The sequence below is a fragment of the Cryptotermes secundus genome, unplaced genomic scaffold, assembly GCF_002891405.2.
Source record: "Cryptotermes secundus unplaced genomic scaffold, Csec_1.0 scaffold363, whole genome shotgun sequence".
NCBI lineage: Eukaryota > Metazoa > Arthropoda > Insecta > Blattodea > Kalotermitidae > Cryptotermes > Cryptotermes secundus.
Window position 1 is genome coordinate 751975 of NW_019737986.1, and position 23725 is coordinate 775699.

At 41.8% G+C, this 23725-nt stretch overlaps 1 protein-coding gene and 1 long non-coding RNA gene across 5 annotated transcripts in view; one reads left to right on the forward strand and one right to left on the reverse strand.

Annotated features, from left to right (window-relative positions):
• LOC111870614 (irregular chiasm C-roughest protein) overlaps positions 1–23725 on the reverse strand; it is a 525714-nt gene that overhangs the window by 119845 nt on the left and 382144 nt on the right. The gene's annotated exons all lie outside the window — the stretch shown is intronic.
• Positions 1–23725, forward strand: part of LOC117282805 — a 196369-nt gene that overhangs the window by 19295 nt on the left and 153349 nt on the right. Inside the window, exon 2 of the long non-coding RNA XR_004513687.1 lies at positions 13603–13696. This is a non-coding gene — a long non-coding RNA (uncharacterized LOC117282805). The remainder of the gene's footprint in view (positions 1–13602; positions 13697–23725) is intronic.

Here is a 23725-nt window from a genome sequence, read left to right on the forward strand (position 1 = left end):
GGGGGGGGGGTAGGAGAAGTAAGCAGTGTGTGGTAGATACTGACAAAAACAAAGGAAATGTGGAACAAAAGAAAGAAGGATGAGTAGAGAAGATGAATAGCAGGCGCGTAATTAAGTGTATACAAAGCAAGCAAGTTTCTCAAATCTGTACCGTTCCTCTTCCATTAATACCAGCTGGCTTGGGGCGTTTGCCGTTGCCCTGATATATTAACAAGCCAGTCCGGCTAGCTGCGTTCCCGTTAATAAAGTTGTCTTTGACCCCCTTACAGCTCGCATTCTCTAGTCAGAATCGGTGGATCTCTCTCCTTTGCCCGTGGCCTGTTCCCATTTAGAATTCCTTCGCGGAAAGCGTGAGCGCTGCAGGCCTTCGGGAGGCCTCCTTCAGCGGAGCTTCGGCCCATTGCAAATCCAGCAGCGCAACAGCAGACAACGCCGGAAACTGCCACTAAGTTCCATTCGAACACGCGATCCTAGTTTTCGAGCTGTCTAATATCTTATATGGCTAAGATCACGCGACTCATATCATCGGCGAGTGGACGTTTCGTTCGTTAAACAGCTGGGATTTTATTTACGTGACATATGAATTTTTTATTTACGTAAATTACAAGCAACAGACTACTTAGAGTACCAAGGAGCCGCGCTATCTGAATCTCATGTCTCCAACCCAAACATTGGGATTGTGGGTTCTAATTCCAATCCGCCCTTTTCCTGTTTGAGTCATCGGATGATTTCCTATGGGTCAATACCCTATCTATTATTATTATTCTTTCTCTATTGCTAGTGTGATGGGACTAGGTCCCTTGTACTACGGCCACTTCTGGCATATTTTACCAGCTCCAGGTGATAGGTGAGGGTGATTGTGGAGCAATCTGGTGGAATGAAGATTGGCAGGGTAAACCGAAGTACTCAGAGAAAACCTGCCCCAGCACCACATTGTCCACCACAAATCCCACTTGACCAGACCCGGGATCGAACCCGGACCGTCGCGGTGGGAAGCCAGCGACTAACCGCTTGAGCTATGGCGCGGCCATTCCCTGTCTAAGGAATCAGACAAAATGCTGGATCCTCACCAGGTGTCTGGAAGATGCATACCACGTAGCGCCACAAGCTGATTCTGAAGTGGCACATGCCGCAGCGCCCCTTTCGTAAAAGCCGCTAAAAGGAAAAATACACAAGTTACGGTATGACATCTTATTTTCGAAATTATAATTTCGTTAAGATACATGATTTCCCAGACAGAACAGTGCATCCCGTCTTGGCGGTTTGAATGCTAATATGTTATTTCAGTTGTATATTTTATATGAAATTAACTACATTTTATATATACGTAAATTTGCAGATAGAATCCCATACACTGAGATATCTGGGAGAAATGTGACGGAAGACAAGAGAACTAACAGACACAAATGCCATATGTGTTACTCTTAATCCGAATTTTCGTGTCCCTGTGGATACAGTTGATGCGATAGGGTAAAGCCGCTTTTCGCTTTAAATGTAATCTTTCAGTGACAGAAGAACATACGAAATTTCTACAGAGTTTTTGTTTTCAGAAGATAAAAGCTACAGTGTCCAGTAAGAATAAATTTACTATCATTTTCAGTTATGTATTTTGCATAAATATTATGTTTTAAGACAATAAACATCGTCTTGTCTTTATCTAAAAACACTGTCCTGTTTATTTTTCAAAACGGAAAGTTTCGGAGACTGCATTCTGCCTCCAAAACGTCGTGTTTTAAAAAATAAACAGGACAGTGCTTTTAGGTAAAAACAGGACAATGAATAATGTCCAGAAACAATAGTTGTACTAATGTACCATCGTCACAGACTTTTGGATCTTATTTATGTATTTTGTATTTACTTTGTGCAATAGTATTTGCTATGTTAAAGAATTCAACGTAACGTTTAATTAAAGTCAGAGGGATATTGCAAAAATCCGTGTATGGGTCATTCCGTGTGAAGTCATCCAGAGAGGTCGCTCTACCATTAAAAAAGAAATATATTTTGTACACTTATTTCTACATATTTTCATACTTCAAAAATATTTTTGAAAAACAATTTAATCCGCGCTGTTCTTCCGGTACAGCCGTTTTTATAATGCGAAAAAAACGCGTTTCGGCTGAAATGGAGGTTTGCGTTATCTTCTATATATCGGTAACTATTGATGCTAGAGACTCCAATAAAAATCAATTTGTTCCTCAAGATATGGATTAGAATTAATGTCATTACAAGTTTTTATTCAACTCATTTCCTCTAGGTCTAATTAAGCTTGAAACTTGCTTATAGATTTTGAGAAAAAACAACTATTTTTGACCTTCAAAAACCAGTGGGAGGGGGAAAGTATTTTCTACTCTTTATAACATGTTATATAGACTTACGGTAATTATCGAAAATAAGTATCGATGTTTAGATATGTTTATCGATATCATTTAAAGGAGTGGAATGTGTGTGGATTTATCGTGTTCGCTTTCTCCTTTTGCAATACAGTCTTAACTTAATGGGGGCTGGCATGAAAGGAGTGTAATAAGGTCCATGAGATTCGTGCTTCACCCGTATAATGCCGACATGTTGGCAATATGACCGTTTATCAGCAATTGCACTTCTCATTTTGCGGTTCTAAAGGGGCAGGAAAAAGATAGAATGTACATGAAGAAAGCAGTCTTCTGGGATTTGGCACCGTGTATATGTNGAATATACTTGTTTATGAATTGGATACATCCATTCGAGTGCCGAGTTTCCTCTTCTCATGAATTTCCAGACAGATTTCAGGAGGTGTTTCATATGCCTGCGTGTAAATGCTACAAAAGTCAGACAACAGATTCTTGGCCTGATTCAGAGTTCAGAGTTCCAGAGTTTAATTACAAGTGTACCACCTTTCAGTAATACGACTTTCACTGTGACGTTAAAAATAATTAACCTGAGAGTAATTACATTACTAGGCATCTAAACCAAATAATTAAACACAAATGAAAATAAATAAACGAGCATAAAAGTAAGTAAGTAAGTAAGTAAGTAAGTAAATTACGTGGAGGCCCACTAAATAAATAATGGAATATGCATAAGTATAAGCAAACGAACACACATGTAAATCAGTAACTAAGCAGTTAAGTAAATCTAAATAATTTGATGAATTAAATAAGAAAATACATAAACGAAGGAAGAGAAATAGACATAAAAATTTTAGCCGGGAAACCTGAAGTATTACCACCACTTGAAAGTCTTATACAGACGAGAGGATAATATTAAAATGGACCTTAAAGGAGCAGGGTCTCAAGATATGGACTGGACTCATTTGGTTCAGGATAGGGACCAGAGGCAGGCTCTTATGAGGAGAGTAATGAACCTTCGGGTTCTATATAAAAATGAATGATTTAGTAATCTCCTAAGCTGAAATCCGTTTTTCAGGGACCCCCCTCCTTTGAGAGGGTGGGTTAATGGAAAGAAATGAACACAAAGGCATATCTAAGAAGTAAAAAATATTAAACCTATCCCTGTAACAGGCCGTGGAGGCCCATAGGGTTGTGAGAGGTTAAGGTTCCCACATTTTCTAGACAATCGGCTCATAGATGGCGGAAAGGTTGTCAGCCTTACGCACCGGGCGCCCTTTACCCCCAAGAACATTCCTGGTACTCATTTCTGTTAGAGACTGAGTCGACCCCAGGGCCATAGTGCGGCTGGAAGGATTAGGCCAATGAACGAATTAATATGCGAGACGATAAATAACATAAATAAGTAGGAAAGTTTTACTTCACGTGATCTCCATGTATAAGACTTTTTTCAGTTTCCGTTTCTTAAGAAGGTGCTCAAAAATCCTCTTCATGACAAAAACGCTGTACTCCAATTTCAGAATAAGACATTTCTCTCGGTAGAACATTCTGCTGCTTCTCAATACGCTCACGCACTACAAATCTCAAACGAACGAACGGTTCAGTATGTGAACTACAGCAATGAAGAATCACAGACGCTTATTATGAAGGTTTGCAGTGCGCGATATGTCCCACCTCATGTGATATTCCGGTAATTTAAGGCAGGGATGAGAGATACTCCGCATGGGCAGGCTCGTCACATCGGCAACGGCGATGAAACATTAACAATGACGTTGCAGTATTGCAGGTTGAGACCCGAGGGAGTTGGTTCACCTGGTCCGGCCAGGAATCGATCCCTGGTGCCCTGGAGTTGGGAAGCAGGTAGCTGGCGTTGGGAACGCAATTGAGATATTCTGTGCTTTGAAGTCTGAAGCGAGAACAGTTTGTGCACACGCACGCACACAGAGTAATGTGACCTACAGTGCAACATTTCAGTGGCAGATGCTGGGGTAAGAGGTTGAAAATAAACACTCTCCTCTGTTCCTACGTATCGTTTCCCCAGCATAACATCTGCGGATAATAATGCATGTTCTGGTGGCTGGCTCAGAATGGGACAAAAACTTCACCTAAATGCACAGCTCGTCCTTAAATTAAGCGACAGTAAATTTGAAAACGAAGGGGAAATAGAGATAGGTTAGTGATATTCGTCCAACTCAGTCCCTTAAGATCACCGAAAAACTCGCAGAAAGAAAGTCAGAATTATTATATCGAATTTTATAATAATGCAAATAAGCAGCGCGAAAATTCTAAAAAATATAAATTACTGTTCAAGTTCATTATTTCCTTGAGCATGAAGACCGCATCATATCTCGAGGAAGGGCTGGGTTCAGTTCGAGGCTAATCTACGTAGGACTTGTGGTGGACAAAGGGGCACTGAGGCACGTTTCTCTATAAGAACTTAAAGTTCTCTTTTGCCATTTGTCATTACAGTAATGTACCTATACTTAGCGATTATCAGACCCATTTCAGGCGACATTACCAAAGGATTTAGTGTCACCCACATCACTGGAAATCTTGTTGCTTGCATCACGTTGACTTCTTAACTTCTCTAAAGGCTAACTCGAACGGGTAAAGAAATATAAGTGTAAGTGTAAGTGTAAGTAAAATGATTACTTCTATCTAGATCAGTTGTTCCCAAAGTGGGCTGTATCGCCCCTTCTTATGTAGTGGGATTACCTAGGGGGGCGATAAGAGGCAAGGGAGGAGCAGGGGGCGCTGGAGGTTGGCTCCTCCTAGCGCGTGGGTCGCTTATTAGGGAAACTGGTATCAGTCCATCCAGCCCATCCACCGCATTAAGAATTTACTAGCAGTGAAGTAGTTCACAGATCTGGTATCTTATTTTACTGTTATCTTCCATAGAGGGTTGTGCAAATCTCTATTCTGACAAATGATTTTTATACGATAGGACAGGGTGCACTGGGGATGAGTCTATGGTGACCCGGATAGTCTAGGAATCACTGGTCTAGGCTAATGCGCGAGTTTGTATACCTCAGTGTTCTCAATGGTCTCAATATTGTGAGCACTAGACCCATTGATCGGTACCTGTATGGCACTTCATTCAAACAACTTCCTTTTCTTCCATTTGGTTAAATTTATATTATATCCACAAATGTCTGAAATAAATGTGTAAAAATATATTGTGGCGTACAGGCCCTTTGCTATAAACAGCGACCGTTGCTGAGTAACGGCTCGGTAAACACGTTCCCTTTGCTATGCAGGACATTCTTAATATTGCAACATTTGGACTACAACAATGGAATCTGGGTGTTTTCTATATGGTCCGTTCCGAGATGTTATAAGAAAGGGAAAAAGTAATTTGAGAGTGAGTTCTGTACGGGAGTCTGGGAAGATAGGGCTTGAGCACATGAAGCTAAAGAATCTCCACTGTTAGAATCCATTGCCAGGGAACGACCGGTGAAGACACAGCAGACTAGAAAAGGCTTAGCAGGTTCTGTGGAGATAGCGGTGGCGCTGTAATTGCTTGTACTTCCGAGTCGTGTATATAAGTGTTCAATAAATCCATTCGCCAATCCAAAAACCCGTCAATAGTCACCCCTACACGTGACAATATTTAATACTGAGATCAATATTAGGCATCAAGTTCCACTATTTTATGACGATCTGTCGACTTGGAGATAACATGAGCTTAAAATTGGAGATAAATATAAAGTAGCCTTTATGTGTGATCAGAAGAGATCAAAATACAATTAGTTCGACAACTTTGAGACTAGTAAATCCGTGAGTAGTTCTGAAGGTGAGGGACAGGAAATGCCCAAGAGGAGGAAGAATGTGAGTACGTGATATGATCAACACACAACCACTTGACAAAGTAACCGTTCAGGACAGCGCGGTGTATGAACGTAGAGCGCATGTATACATTGTGATTTGGGCCTGGAATATATCGAGATTTCGAGACAGAGTAGCCGTGAATAAACCCATGCGTTATATGTCGCGCCGACTTTCCGGAGGAGCGTCCAACTCTACTACCCACATCCGCGCTCGCAAGAAGTCCTAGTGAACAAAATCTGTATTCCCAACAGAACGGACAAAATACATTGTAAGGTGAGGCACCGGCCAAACAATTAATGTCAAGTAATACTAGGCCTACATCTATAGCACGGGTTCCAAGCAGTTTACTATATGTTTACAAGTTTAGAATCTGTCATTATGTCCGTGGGAATATAACAGGATTCAACTTCATGATATGCAATGTCACATGAAGAGTTTTAACCGTATTTTACTCCATAACTTTCGTTTTATAATAAGCTTATAATTCATTGTATTTTTATACCATGTATTTTATAATGAACATAGACTGAGGGTGTTTGAGAACAGGGTGTTGAGGAGAATATTTGGATCGAAAAGGGATGAAGTGACAGGAGGCTGGAGAAAACTGCATAATGAGGAGCGTCATAACTTGTACCCTTCTCCAAGTATAATTAGAATGATCAAGTCAAGGAGGATGAGGTGGGCACGTGATGTAGCACGAATGGGGGAGACGAGGAATGCGTATAGGATATTGGTGGGAAAGCCAGAAGGAAAGAGACCGCAGGGAAGACCAAGGCGTAGGTGGGTGGAAAATATTAGAATGGATCTTAGAGAGATAGGATGGGATGGTATGAATTGGATAGATTTGGGGCAGGATAGGGACCAATGGAGGGCTCTTGTGAACACGGTAATAAACCTTCGGGTTCCATAAAATGCTGGGAAATTCTTGAGTAGCTGCAGAATTGGCAGCTCCTCCAGAAGGGCTCGGCTCCATGAGTAGGTAAGTAAGAATTTTATAATGTAACAGTTATCAAGTATCCAGCTTTACTATCGCAATTGCAGTTCAATAGTGTGTGAATATAGTAATCATGTCTTTGCCCAGTGATGGCTTGAAAAGCCGTAACATGTAGCTTAGGTAATTTTAGCCTTGACTATTATGTTGTTGTGTTACGACGGACTCCAATAAAGAATTGTACAAAATACATTTACTGTGCAATATCATCGCCCTCTTTTATATTATTTATATTTTAATTAAAGACGATGTCAGTAAATACGACTATAAAACGTTGAATGTTTGGATGACTGAGTAATGAATTGGAAAGGATGTGAAAGGAGGCGGTATTATCCTAATACAATGTACTATTCCGCTATTTGCCACTAGAAACTAAGTAGAACCACAAGAAACCTCACTCAGGAGAGAGAGTGTTCCCACCGAGACTCGAATCTGATACTTCCCAAACGCACGTCCATTGTCGTTTAGGTCAACTGTTCGGTTTTTAAATATGGGAGTAATCACAAACTTATAAAATGCGGGGGGGGGATGTAAATGTCGTTTTGAATTTCGTGTTACTTTGTTCAGAGCTTCCGCACAGTGGGTAACTTCGTGAGTGAAAGGAGTGACTCCGGGTTCATATTGAAGACCATTAAAATGCAAAGATAAATCGGGCTTATTTTTTTTTCAATTTAATCGTGGGTCTTTTGGTTCGCGTTTTGTGGATTAATTCTGTTTTTTTCCTTGGCACTACAGCCCCAGTGGACCTAGGCCTACCTCCTCGAACCTCAGTCACTTAGGTTGTTCTAGATCTTACACAAACGGTAGGACCCCTTGGGCGGGTGATCAGCTCGTCGCAAGGCCTCTACCTGTACACAAACACAGAAAAACGCACACACACAAACTAAACATCCATGCCCTGAGTGGGATTCGAACCCACGATCCCGGTTTCCAAGAGAGTGAAGACAGTACATGCCTTAGGCCGCTCGGCTACCCTGACCGGCCCATGATTCTGTATTCACACAATTATAATATCTTCAAAATACGCCCCTCACACCGTTCCAACTCCTGTTTCGTGTACACCGTTGACTTATCTGGTGTAAGCGCTGCCTGAAACTACACAATGCAACACTATTTTGGTTCAGTGAGTGGAGTGTTCCAACCGCCACGGCACCAGCAAGCAGCAGGCCATGTCCTGACTAAGCTGGGATTAGAATTTAGATGACGCTGCGTTTTTACTCGGTAGTCTTGAAGCAACTAATGTATCCGACGCGGCGGAAATGTCTTACATCCCCGGATTCCCATGGTGCAACTGAGGGCCGCCGAACCATGACGTCCATGCAGTACAGAATTGCATATGATCTTACTGCTTCACTGCACAGTCGTGAGCTTGGTACCCTGTCGCAGGGGGTGCTGATGAGGAGAACCTAAGCGCAAGGAAGTAACAAGATGGTAACAATTACATACTGAGGAGCTTCATAATTTACAGTCTGCACCAAATATTGTTAGGAAGCTCGAATTAAGAAGGGAAGAGATGGGTTAGTTATGAAGAAAACACGGGAGAGCTGTGAAACGTACATAAAATGTTAGCATGAAAACATGAAAGGAAAGTAACATTTTGGAGAATAGGCGTAGAAAATAAAATGGAATGAAAATAGGCGTTAATGAAGTATGGTGTGAGGGTATGGGTTGGATCCAATCAACTAAGGATAGGTTAGCACGATAAATAGCATCCAAGTTCTAAGAAACTGGTTTGTCTGTTGGTTAGCACATATGGACCGGAGTATTGGTTTTATATCGCACATTTTTTTCCCCCTTGGCACTACAGCCCCAGTGGGCCTAGGCCTACCTCCATGAACTCCGTTCACTTCGGTTTTTCTAGATCTTACACATACGGTAGGACTCCTTGGGCGGGTGATCAGCTCGTCGCAAGGCCTCTACCTGTACACAAACACAGAAAAACGCACACAAACATCCATGCCCTGAGTGGGATTCGAACCCACGATCCCGGCTTCCGAGCGAGCGAAGACAGTGCATGCCTTAGACCGTTCGGCTACCGTGACCGGCTTTATATCGCGCATACCGGACGGAAATTATTTTCGTATACCGTTCCCGTGCCACAATACAAAAGCAATGCAGTCACGTGCTTCAGACATCAACTTATATCTCAATTTGTGAAAAATTTAGAGGCTCACGGCCCTGCGTCATACCCGCTCTGCGATGTGTAATTGCAAACTCTAATGTATAATTCAAAGCGGAATACAATTTTGGTAATTTACGCTGCTTTTTTCCTTCTTTGTGTCACTGTTAATTTCAGGAAATGTCCTCGCCCTCGTACAAAGTATAAACGTAATGTGTTGTTTTAATAACAGTTTAAGTCTTAATACGTTTTACAGTCTCCTCAGAGGAACTGGGACAGCAATCCGGTTCTCATGCACGAAGCCCGAGTCCCGTTCCACACTGAGATTAAGCCCTGAGTAGCATTGCCTTTGAGAGCTTCTTTTTTATTCTTCCTCTGCTGCTTTTCTGCTCTTGAAGCGTGGAATTCTGTTTGTCCCCTTTCGCTTCCTGTCGTAATCAAACTTCAATAATAGGATTAATCAGAACCGTAAATCTTTCCCCCACTGTTCTGTTCTGTTCTGTTCTGTTCTATACAGCTAGCTACACTGGTGCTAATATGTCTGCCTCGCATTTACGAGATTCAAAGTTTGAGGTTTGTTTAGCTACTTTAGGCTTGATGGGGACCAGTAGAGCGAGACTATTCCATTGTAGGGGGCGGCCTGGGAATTCAAGTATATTTTAGTGAGCTTTGATGCCACTTCTCGGTTAAATTCTGTGCTGAATTCTCTACTTAGATCCACCATGTACTTTCTTTAATTCAATAAAAAATTGTTGCACAGTAAAGATAACAATAAACGTAAAGCTATCCCTGTAACAAGCCGTGGAGGCCCATAGGGTTGTGAGACGTCGAGGCTCCCACATTTTCTCTAGACAGTCTGCTCACAGATGGCGGTAAGGTTGTCAGCCTTAAGATCTATTTGTTTTATTGCTAGTGGGGTGGGACTAAGTCCCTTGTACTGCGCCCACTTGTGGCCTATTGTACCAGCCCCAGATAATAGGTGAGGGTGATTGTGGAGCAATTGGTGGAATGAAGACTGGCAGGGGAAACCGAAGTACTCGGAGAAAACCTGCCCCAGCGCCACTTTGTCCACCACAAATGCGACTTGACCAGACCCGGGATCGAACCCGGGCCGCTGCGGTGGGAAGCCAGCGGCTAACCGCTTGAGCCATGGCGCGACCTTACAGTTCATCTATAAGTGTATTTGCGCCATAATTCGCATTACACTGTAGTATAAAGCATGGGATTTGTTCCCGGATTTGCTGGTTTGAGAAAGCGTGTGGCATTGCTGCTGAAAAAAACACTTTTCAGATGTATCATTTTAACTTAATTTCACATATTTCCTACTTCTCTGATATTCCAAGAGCAAAAAGTCAACAGCTGTCATTACATAAAGTGCGTAAACGCGGAGGCTACTGCCGCATTTCGGAAGCATCGCTCCGTATGCCTACGGAAGATGGGTAGAAAAATGTGGGCTTCGTAAATTTTCTTCATCTAAAAGCATACGAAATGTGTCAGAATTTTACTGAACTACATAGTAAAGAGGTATTTGATGAACATTCGCTTATTTTGGAGATCTTAGGGAGTCATATTCATATACGCATGTCTACATACGTACGCGCCAGCATGTGTGTGTATTCGTTATCCCGAAGGAAGAGCACCACTGAAGGCCTACAGTGGCGGTTTGGTATTGTAGGATTAAACCTGGAACCTCTCGGTTCGACTGTTGCAATCTGTAAACCCTTCGCTCCTGGCTAAACTAGTTCCACGAATCAGTTCTTCGTGAGAAGCTTTGGTCAGGTACCACGTTCACAGAAGCCGGTCACTGAACCATTTACGGAGCCATTGTAATTCAATTTTGAGCCCCTTGTACTATTCCTTCATGAGCTATGTCATGTATATTGGCTACCAAAGAGCATTCTTTCTGCGACAAAATGTGAGAAGCCTCATTCTGGTGCAATGTGCTTTAGTCTGAATATTACAGTCGTTAGCTGAAATGGCTGCCCCCACTTCGGGACACTTACAGCAGACCTGTTGTCTTATATCCGCATGCAGACTACACAGAACAATATTATTCTAAGCAGAAAACTCACCATTCCTTCAACATTACATTTCTAGTTTAGTATCCCATTTTTCCCCTTGGCTTTCGTTTTATATTTGCACTCCTTCGTGCCTTGCAGTAGAAGCGCCGAAGGGTCACGTCTACACTATACGCTGACGGTGTCAGATGTCGCCGCAACAGTACAGAGCCCTTCATGATGTCAGGCAGGCCAAGCGGTACAGAAGCAGAGGAAGAAAGAAATCATTAGCTTCTGTCAGGCAGAGCATCTACACGAGGTGCAATCACGACGTCATGCTAAAGATGGTACGGTGAAGTTAGTAATGAACCTCGGTTTCCGTAAAGGTGGAGAATTCATCGATCGAACCTTCTCAGGGAGGACTACATTGTTGTCGTTATTTCGCTTGTATACATTTCTGTCGGTGCCTGTGAAACATCCCCCAGAACGAGCAAGAGGATTACATGTATTATGATACTTGGCACAGAGCTGAATTTATAGATTAAAATTTATGTTTATTATGAGTCGTTATACAGTACTCAAGGAACAGAAAGTAAGCTTACCGTTCGACGTGCGGAACTGAGCGCTACTGCTAAAATGTCTTGTAATAACAGGCTGTTACGTGGGCGTGTAACAAGTAATTCCGTCGTACATTACAGTCATGACAATAAAATCTGAAAATTAAAATATAACTTGAAGCCTAGTATCGTCTGGGATGTGACACCGTGCAGCCTGATACAAATTTACCGATATTTCGGAGGAAAATACTGCCTCCATCTTCGGAGTTGAAAAATAAACCAAAGAATCAACCAACAAGCAGAGTCTGAGGATCTACTTCTTAATGGTTACGTTCTTAGTTTTGTTTTATACCCCGAGGATGGAAGCAGTGCTTACCTCCGAAACGTCTGTATACTTGTACCTGACTGCACGGCGTCAAATCCTAGACGATACTATCCTTCATACATCACAGTCGAGGGAGATTAAAATCCAACAAATAAATACGGAGGTAAGTAAAATATTTTTCCACGAGTTTCCGTATTCGCTTAGGATAAAATGGGTTCGGCTGGGCCTTAATCCATTCTTGCACTACTTGTTTCATTTCAGACGCAGTTTCGTTATATGCAGCATTTCGAAGTTCCGAATGTGTTGATAGATCCACTCCTTAACCTCAATACACGTTATTTTGGATAACGCCGAGGATGTGCATTCTCAGTAAGATTCTTTCGGGCCCGTTAGAAGCCTTCCACCTGTTTGCACACTTTCCTCCGGCCATGTTGAAATACTGCTTCAGTATCGATCGTAGATCGTTGTTTCTCTCTTCCTTTATTTTACTCCGTCACCACAGTAGGAAGTGTGGATACAGGATACGTTAGTCGTTTCGTACAACGTGTTTCAGCTCATTAAGCCATCGTCAGGCTTTGACTTCACTTTTACCTGTATTTGCTTGCTAGTGGCGACACGCACACAGTATGCGGCTAAAGTATAATACAGGGTTATTCATAAATCTGTGAAACATTTTGAAAATTTACAATAAATAAACTACGCAACGGATACCAAATTTTATTATACTAGAATAAAGATAAACTCACCAAGTTTTTTTTATATAGTTCAGAGATGCTCAGTATGACCATTTTTGCTGATACGGCAGACATCTATGCGATAATCCAGTTCGTCCCACACCCGTGTCAGCATATCACGGTTGACTAGAGCCCCAGCAGCGGTGATACGGTTGCGAAGATCCCTGAGATTAGCAGGCAATGGCGGCTTTCAAAAAGACTTGGAGAGATTCATTCTCTGTTGGCGTAAGAATTACCGTGATCCGATGCATAGTTCATTTGTTGTGAATTTTTAAAATGTTTCACTGACTTATGAATAACCCTGTATAGATCGTTGTTGTTCTTTGGTATATTCTCTCAAAGGGGCAACCATGCAAAACGTGTCACAGAATTATCGCTACTTAAGAAAGAATAAAAGCGAGCTACATGCAAATGAGGGGCGTTTATATCGTCCTCCGGTTTTACTGCTTCCGACTTTAGGCAAAGTAAAGACCCTAAAATTTTATACTCTCCCTCGTAGCACCAGATACAATGAGAAAACTGCTGAGTTTGGGGCCGTGACACTCTCTGCGGACGGTGCTGCTGATACTCGAGTCAGTTTCCCATTTACTATCAAGAACGTGTTATCAGAGTTAAAGGGAATTCCCCTGCTGGATGCTTGGAACACAGAGTGATGTCGAATACCACACGAAATGAAAGAAACTTTCTAGTACTCGATATGCTGGCTGATTTCGTTTCTTTCTTTCAGGGAATGGTGCGACATTGCCTGAAAATAGGTCACGGTTTCGTCCTCAGGGTTCCAGTTCGAGTCGGTGAACGAGTGAAGGCGCAGAATCAGCTAGGTGAGTGAATTCACTGGAATATAATGAACTGTGTTCTCAGTTGTCCATGATTTCAGATGAAACATGAGTCGCCCAACTTATTAACCCTAAGCTAATTTTACTAGCTACGTTCACATGCTTAACTAAGTTGATTCCGAACAGATTTATGGTAACAACCTGTATGTAATATTTTTCATAAGCGTCATTTTATAGTTGATCCCGTGAAACCTGAGCGAACGATAAAATGAGAGGTTATTGAACCAGATTCGTAATTTCAGCTGAAACTAAATCCATGCTTCAAGATGGCGATTTGGTAATGCGAGAGGCATAGACACAACATTCATGCCTGGGGAAGAATTAGAATATGACACTCTTCTAGTTAATTAGCGTTAATGGAGTTGCAGACTCCCCAACACATAACATATGCCCCATCACACCCCCCGTCAGCTCGTGATGAGTGTTCACATTGTCTGCTGCCTGCTGATGTCGCGGTTTACAGACAGGCGAAGTAAGTCCTTCAATAGGCCGCGTCATAGCTCAAGCGGTTAGTCGCTGTCTTACCACAGAGGCGGACCGGGTTCGAGCTCGGGTCTGGTCCTGTCGGATTTGTGGTGGACAAAGTGGCGCTGGAGCACTTCATTCCACCAATTGCTCCACAGTCACCCTCACCTATCATCTGGGGCTGGTACAATAGGCCAGTAGTGGCCGCAGTAACAAGTGGACTTAGTCACACCCCACTAAGTACTTTACAATACTAACCATAATGCTTGAAAGTCGTCATGAGATAACAAACGTTGCTGTAACCAATTTAACTTATATAAAACATGACAAACTCATTCTCATTTCACAGTTAGGCATTCACTAGTACCAGAACATGTTTTACAGATAAAGACGTTGACCACTGGGGAATGTATTGGATGTATGAGTCTGTATGCCTGACCACTCACGTGAGTCTTCTCAATAAGCAGTGATGATACTTTTTCTACGGAATGCAATTAGAGCAACCTGTTCTACGCCTGGAATGGCTTGAATAAAGGCATGCCTACGAGATACTATACTGATGATGTGGAAGAACTATTTGTATGGTTAAAAGGCTGAGTAAACAGGTCGATATATGTTTATATTTCAAGATTTCGGATGACGTTTCGGTGCTGTAAATTATAATTCTAAATTTAAGTGAATGGTGACAAATCTACGTTGTATGTAATTTAAGAAAATAATTCTATTAAAACTAACTAAGAAAAGCTATAGGACAATTAATAACCTCTATAAAAATTTTGTTAACCTTACCATAATAATTATTACGCAAAATTTATTACTATGAAGAATGTGTTACGAATTTTAAAGTATTACTATTCGGACGGTATAACTGAACCTATTGTCACACCTATGTCACACTATCATGTGTACTGTTTTAATAGAAATAAATAAAAAATAAAATACTGTCGTCAGACAGCAATGAATGGGGACCCAAGATGAATGCATATAGGATATTAGTGGAAAAGCCAGAAGGAAAGAGACCATTCGGAAGACCAAGACGTAGGTGGGTGGGCAATATTAAAATGGATCTTAGAGAGATAAGATGGGATGGTATGAAGTGGGTTGATCTTGACCAGTGGAGGGCTCTTGTTAAGACGGTAACGAAACTTCGGGTTCCATAAAATGCTGGGAAACTCTTGAATAGCTGCAGAGTTGGCAGCTCCTCAAGAAGGGCTCAGCTCCATGAGTGAGATAGTAATGAACTGCACGATATACCTATCAAAAGTGAAACAGTTACATTAATTAAAACAGACTAAACCAGAGTAGTGTTAAATAAAATATATGAATTTTAATTAGTTTCTTGGATTATCACATTCAACCAAAAATTGTAAGTGAGAAATTTGTAGATCAGGTCTTATTCTTTCTCGTGCAATGAATATACTTAGACTGGTATATGAACTTCAGATTACATGGTTTAAACAGTGACATACAAGTATTTAGCAAAATTTACTTAATTGTAAATATAATATATTTACTTTAAATTCTCTACATTCTCAGTTTGTATGTTGTTCTCTACGATAGCCAAATTTCTATAGCATTTAAGCACACTATGTTTTTTCGTACCTAAACCGAGGCGATCTGTATGAATCGGGAAATTTTTGGTGCGTCGGATAATGCCCGGAATTTGTATCTTCTTCCTCTTTAGGGCCAACACTTAACCGATCCCTTTATTTCACTTGTCATTCGTGTTAATCCCTGAAAGTAAGAGACCAAATTTCACACCGATAAATAAAAAAAAAACTGGGAGCATATGTGTTTTATATTCTGGTCTTCACTGTTTTGGAAAAAATGGGATTGTGGCAGATTTACAACTGCATAATAACAAACGTTTCTTCTCATAACGCAATTGTGAACTTCATGTCTGTTTCTTAGTGTTATCAGAAATGTTAAATGCTGAGACAGTCTCATATTATTTATACAATATATGCAAATACCAGTAAGAGTAAGGTCAAACAGTAAAGTTGTCCCTGTGCTTAACCAATTAAGCACTACGCCATGAAGTTGTATGGAGGAGTAGATGTATAGATCCACATTTTCTTGACCTCAGCACTAGCTGGAGGTGAGTGGTCAGCTTCACGCCCCTGCCGCTTTACCTCCGGGGAAAAAGCCCCCGGTACCCATTGGATAGGAGGCTGGGTGGATCCCAGAGCCGATGTGGACGACTTGGAGAAAATTCTTGACCCTACTGGGACTCGAACTCCGACCTCTCGGTCGTCCATAGCCAATCGCTATATCGACTGCGCTATAACGGCTCCCACCAGTAGAATTATTCATTTTTATTCATTTTAAAGTTTACAAAACTTAAAAATTGCGAGATATAGAGAACTTGAAATATTATTGTTCGAGAATTACCGTAAGCATGGCCCCAGTTCCGGGGATTAACTCTGCTTTACAATTCCGAATCCTCATTCAAAACATTATTTTTGTGAATTCATTGCGGACTCAACTTCTGTAGCCGGGAAACCGCAATGACCATGACGACGCGGTTCGGTTATGTGCCACAAACTTCTGCAGTCGCTGATTTATCTCATCGACCGCGTCTGTCTCGTGTTCGAGAGGGCCTTGGGTCCAACATCGGCCTACAGACAGGCTATTCTAACTGAAGTTTATCGTGGTAAATTGCTTGCATATATCAGAAATTAGGCAATGGCTGCTGCCTTCCACAGCATTTTCAATTAATTATTCATTAATCCTGTTACTGGACGCTAGAACACCTGAACAGCAACACACAGCTGGTGAATGATTTCTTTTCTTTGGCGCTACAGCCCCAATTTGGGTCTTGGCCTACCTCCATGAAACTCTCCGTTTCACTTCGGTTTACTAGATCTTACACATAAGGTAGGACTCCTTGGGAGGGTGATCGGCTCGTCGCAAGGCCTACACCTATACACAAACACCAAACATCCATACCCTGAGTGGGAATCGAACCCAGGATCCCCGCTTCCGAGCGAGCGAAGAGAGCTCGGCTACCGTGACCGGCTTAATGAATGTGTACGTTTCTAAATTTATCTGATCACATTTGCTGTATTGACGCCATTTGCATTCTCACTGAACTGCTTCAATCTGCACCTCGACGTCCCTTACTGCAGCTCTGAACTATGCTGCCGTTCTGAGCGCCTTGTGAACTGGTACTGCATACCGCCGCCTGTAGAGGGCTAACGGTTTCCGCATCTGCTTCGAACTTGTGTTTTTAGGTGATCTGACTATACTGTGATTGCTTTACTTGACTTTCTTTCGTAGTGTCTCAAAATTTCTGCTTCTGTCACTCCCTCTGTCTGTCTATTTACATGGGATTCCCTATGTTTGGTTTACAGACCTGAATAAACTCACTTGCCTTGATTTATGTCAGAGGGAGAGATAATATACTGATTAACATGTCATGAAGAATTTACATCACGGTATTCCGGGCTAACACACCGTATAATTTGGTAGATTAGTACCAATGTTTTAGAGGTGCCTGCTGCCTCCATCTTCAGGCCATCGCTGAAGAAGGAAGCAACAGTTTCCTCGAAACGTTAGTACACATTTACCAAAACACACGGCTAAAATGTAGCCTAGAAGATGGATACAGTAGGTTCTTACGAAATGTTGTGACCCTCCTATCAATCTTCATGTAATTTGAATATTCACTGTCATGGAAACCTGACGTTACATGACCGGAAATGTGTCATTAATCGTTCATAGATCAGTGTTTGGTTTAGCCACACGGGAAAGGTTTCGCTTCATAATTATTCTTGTCATATATATACATATATAGGGCATTTTTTAAGGAAATTGACGCGTTCACGGCTCTGCGCTACACCACTACCGGTGCACAGCCGACCGCGAACCGCACGTGAATTTTGCCGATGACTCAGCATGCCGATAACATTTGGAATGAAGGCAAGTCTTTATTTCGGAATTAATTGTTTCATTAGTAACATATGTACAACAGTCCTCCTTGCACTTACAGCACCCCAGACACCATCTTTAACTGGATGGCTTCAGCAGTTGTTTGCAGTTCCTGCACTAGACTTTGATACTCCAGTCTCATGAGCTAGACATTTCAGTGATTTTCTAGGTGTGTGTCCAAGTCTGGCCTCTGTAATCTGACTTCTCAGTAAACATTCGGTGCTTAAGAGTACCGTTGTTTTAAGTTTATTCACCAAATTATGAATTGCTTGTAGCTGGGAACTCTTTTCTCACGAAATTTACGTCGAAATTTTTGTCCATTCATTCCATAAGTTATCGGCCGTAAAGCATGCTGAGCCTTCGGCAAAATTCGCTTGCGCTTCGCGGCCGGCAGTGGAGCAGTCGCGGTGAAGCGCAGAGACATAAACTCGTCAATAACATTATAAACGTCCTGTATAACTTCATGTGAGAGGAGCTGTGAATTTTTTATTTCGATTTAATTAGAGAAACTTCGACTGCCAACTGAGCATAAATTCATTTTCTGTTTCTCCCAATTTGCCATTCATAATCACCCTCATACTTCTTGGACCCTGCACGCCATTATATATATAACGTCGTGAGATACGATATTTCTTAAGAGCAAAGCAATAAGGCGAGTTATCGTAGTGGATCTGTGAACTGGAACCCAGGATCTCAGGCTAAATCGATTAGTATATGCTACCACTTCACATCCAATTTCGTGTTACCTACTTCACTGCCATTCTAGACAAATTCTTAATATCTCTGGTTATCCCTTAACTTGGGGCCGCGCCATAGGTCAAGCGGTTAGTCGCTGGCTTTCCACCGCGGCGGCCCGGGTTCGATCCCGGGTCTGGTCAAGTGGCATTTGTGGTGGACAAAGTGGCGCTGGGGCAGGTTTTCTCCGAGTACTTCGGTTTCCCCTGCCAATCTTCATTCCACCAATTGCTCCATAATCACCCTCACCTATCATCTGAGGCTGGTACAATAGGCCAGAAATGGCCGCAGTGCAAGGGACTTAGTCCCACCCCACTAGCAATAAAAATATCCCTTAACTTCATGTAATATAAGGCTGATTGAGAAGATAATAGTCGCTCAGTTAGTTAAGAAATACTTCTTCTTTTATGGGTCCCGAAGGTTCAGTACTGTAATTATTGTCAAGAGCGTACCATTCGATTTTATGTCAGATGGCTGTAATCCATACCCTCGCCCATTAGAGATCTGTTTCTGTAAAATTCTTGCATCTTTGATTATGTCTCCGAAGTGATATCTTCTCACTTGATTTACTAGCGAAATATATTCACACATGACTCTTATCTTCTGTGTTACATGCCCCGTCTCCATTATTTGATCGTCTTAACATTCATTGCAGTGTAAAATTATATAAACCCTCATTATGTAATTTTCTTCATGCTCTGTTGCCTTCTTTCTGTTAGGTACAAATATTCTCTTTATAATTTCATTCTCAAACCCTCCCTAATTGTATATTTCCTTATGATCAGTTTAATTAACTTCCAAATATCCGTGTTCTAACAATGGATTATGGGTTCTTGACCCCATTCATCTGCCAATGAATTGACTTCATTACAATTTATTAACAATGCTGTGATCGTATATTTAAGCGACTTCTCGAAGCTATACCATGCGGCTTGAATAATTGTATCGATAGACTGCTGGATTAGCCAGAGGCCAATCTGACAGTATATGTCTCTGCCTCCTAACCATCAGATACAAGACGTGTATACATTACGGAATGTAAACTGCACTGCACTGCACTGCACTGCACTGCACTGCACCGCAATAAAGGTGAGAAGTAAATATGCCTCCGTATCATCATGAACCCCCGATTGAAATATAAATACGGAGGCATATGACCTCCTTGCGCAACGTTGCTGTTTGCACAAGATGGTGATAAACTGTACGTCATAGCGTCCCGCGGGAGTCGCAAAATGTCCCTCGCGGTGGTCGTTGACTCGCATTAAAAATATTAAACTCTTGAGGGATAAAGGAAACACGAAAAGCTACAAAACTTAACCATTTATTTTATGTGAAAGTTTATGTTCCACGCAAGTGTCTTTACGCTGAGTAACTCTACAGATTGTCACCCGTGAGCGGCTCTTTTACTTAGGTTTAATGGCATGTCATTATGAGAAGAGCTAATTGGTTGAGCTACTGACATTTTCTTGTCCAATATACTGAGTCTTACTGGTTGGCAGGTAATGAAACCCAAAGGAGTGGGGCTACGTGAAGGAATGATATTGTCACGTGTCACAGTGTCTAAAGACGGGGTTTGGATTGGTAATTTGATTTTTTAAACACCTCCAGGTCGTAACTACGATTAATTCTTACACTGTTGCTGCTGTACAAAATTTACTATCATTCCACATCAATCTCTTCGGTTTATCTGCGTTAGTCTTCACGGATTTATAACACAAGAACCAGAACAGTCTCACTGAACTACACACTCCAAATATTACACCTAAATAAAGTATTCAAATCACACGCTAAGTCTTCACATGCCGACTTTTAATTATTTTTCAACTACGAACTTCCCGTGGTTATCTCCTGCCGAAAACTGACTTGCTCGCTTGTTCGCGTGTTTCTTCAGGTACTACTTCTTGTAACTCGCAAGTGCTGTACTCCTCCAGCTTAATTCTCTCCGTTTGTGTGCGTGCTTCTGCCGCTACTATTGCTCGTAACTCTTAACTGCCCTGAACGGAGAGTCTGAGTCTGAGTCACGTTGCAACTGACGGTCAGTCATTCTGTCTATCTTGGTGTCGAGCCCCAGCTGTGCCCTGAACGTCAAAGTCAAAGTCAAAGTTACATTGCGACTGACGGTCAGTCAGTCAGTAAGTCTTGGTGTCGAGCCCCATCTGGGGCTCATGACCAGATATTAATTATTACTGTTTGACAGTTGCGGTCTTATTTTTGTGGGGCGCCCCCTCTGACGAGAGGACGGGTCTGTCTTTTGCATATGCTGCTGGCCCTTGCCAGCGCGGTCTTTCTCGGGTCCGAGTTCCTTGGGACTCGCGACCATATTTTACTGTCTCAGATTTGAGACTTCCCTTTTCGTCGCCTCCTACGACTCGCAGGGTCACGGTGGAGGTATTCGACCCCGCCTCCACACGGGAGTGCCCTGAACGAATTATGTTACTTACTTCTATAGCCGCGGAACGGACATGAACTTACATCAAACACATATCACGTGATCGCTATCCAGCCAGTCTATTGGCCCGTCGGCCGGATCTACAGATCTATTGTTGCGTGTTGGACCGTGTTTACAGAGCTGTTGCCTGGCAAAGCGGTGATCAAATCGTATCATCATCAATATTATTATCGTTATTATTATTATTATTATTATTATTATTATTATTATTATTACTACTATTATTATTAGAGCTTCATCTTTCATCATCCATCTTTCAGTGATCATGATTTAAACTAGAGAACCATCAAACGCATTTCATGAAATTTTATGTGGATGTCATGCCACTGGAAGTCACCCGAAGCTCGTACTTCGTACTTCCTTACTTCGTAAGGAAAATGTGAACTAGAAATGTGGAGGATAAGAAGCAATCCAAAACTACAAATGGCATATAAATCACCAGATATTGTGACTGAAATCAGAGTTACAAGCCTGGAGTGGCTGGGGCACGTCACCAGAGGGAGAGACCCGTATACCAAAAATAACACTCAACACTAAAGCGGAAGGCAGACGTGGAGCTGGAAGACCCAAGTTGAGATGGTTAGGTGACGTAGAGGCTGATATGAATACTCCAGATATACAAAGATGGAAACTAGAAGCTCAAGACAAAAAGGAACGGACTGTAATTCTAAGTGAGGCTAAGGCGAAACTAAAAGGGCTCTTGAAGTCAGATGAGGGGGTGGAAGAGAAAATATGTGAACATGTTGACTCTACCTCGAAATAATACCATTCAAATTTTCTCAAAATATTTCCATGTACAACTTTATCTTAGATTTCCATGTACTTATTTGTAGTTAATTATTATTTTAACAAAATAATGCATTTCAAATCTGTAACAAAAATATTAATATAGAATTTGGGTTTCTTTTCTTCAAGCACCGAACGTCATTTAGTATAATCTCATTCTTCAGATTTCTGTCGAACCCGAGACTTCTCCGGAGGAAGCAGTGACGTGAGATACAGAGCCGTGATGATGCGAGTAATTACTCTCATAAGACCGTTATTTATACGTGTAACTTAACAAGACGCTAACTAGCAGAGCTGGCTGCTGCTTCGCAAAGAGCTGAATCACGTGATATGCACATTGCGTCAAAAGATGAGGAAACAAGAAGAGGTGGTCGGCTGGTGTACCCTAAAAAGTTCTGGCATAAAATTGGTCACTCTTACTATGAAGCAAATATGGGAGGATAGCTTGAATGCTGTTTATGCTCTGGACAATTAATTCAATATTCAGTAAGTTTCAGCCTTCCACAGTGATGAATATTGCGACAGCCGAGAACAGAAGTGAGGGTGAGCAGAAGAACTGCGGAGAGGCGTTGTATTTTCCATGATTAGTGCTGTACATAAGAGACGGCATGGCCAGAATATTAAGTTAGCTTATTACTCGCAGTGGCTGCAGATGCAAATAAAAAACATTACTCAGGACGCAGTGCGTACTGCCCGTTTCTAGGACGACTGTTTGACATAACCTTGTTATATGGCCTCTTTTATTAATATGCTGCACGTCAAAAAGGTCAGATATCAGATATAGAACGTAAGAGGCCGCTCTCATATCGACAGGTCTCGTCATTCTGAAACGACTGTATTCCAGCGGGACCGATTAGGTATTCATAGAGGACACTTGACTGTTTCAGCGCGATGTAACACAGTGCAGCATACATGCACCCCTGCTGACCGCACGCCCTATAGCACGAGGAACATATATTACTAAGAGTTAATAGCAAAGGCTGTATTAATTTAATACAAAGATAGAAGCCCAATTTATACCCTTTATATATGAAGGTAGTGTAATTGCCGTTGAAAATTCAACGGAATAGCATCTCATATATTGTAATATAGACTCTATAATAAATAAAGAGTAGGGTCTTGTGGGTTGTAATACCGTGTAGGTTAGAGAAAGTCTGATGTTTCGGAGGAAAATACTGCGTTCACTTTCAGGGTAGAAGAGTAAGCCAGGAAACAAACCAACAAGAGAAAATTGCTGCCTGCTTCTGCTGTCTGAAAACTACATGGCTTTACAATCTAGAAAATTCTGTTCTTATTCAACGCCGTGAGAACCTCAACGGGTATGGTTACTGAGATTCAGTGCACTTAACACTAAGATGTCAGTGGCAACACAAAGGAACACAAAGATAAGACTGCAATATATAAAGAGGCCGTGATTTTGCTTAGCGCTTGCGCATTAACGTACATGTGCCCTGACGGTTTTATCGTCTACGCACATGTGAACACACTGGCTTTTGCAAGTAACTTTATATGGAAGTCTGCTCGATGGATACATATATTCGTGACGCCGCATAATAATCGCTTGATGCATTGCCAGACAACGACAAAGCGGTAGGCAATTAGCGCTTACTTGGTGAACCACACGAGAAAACATGGATGCGGTAGACTTC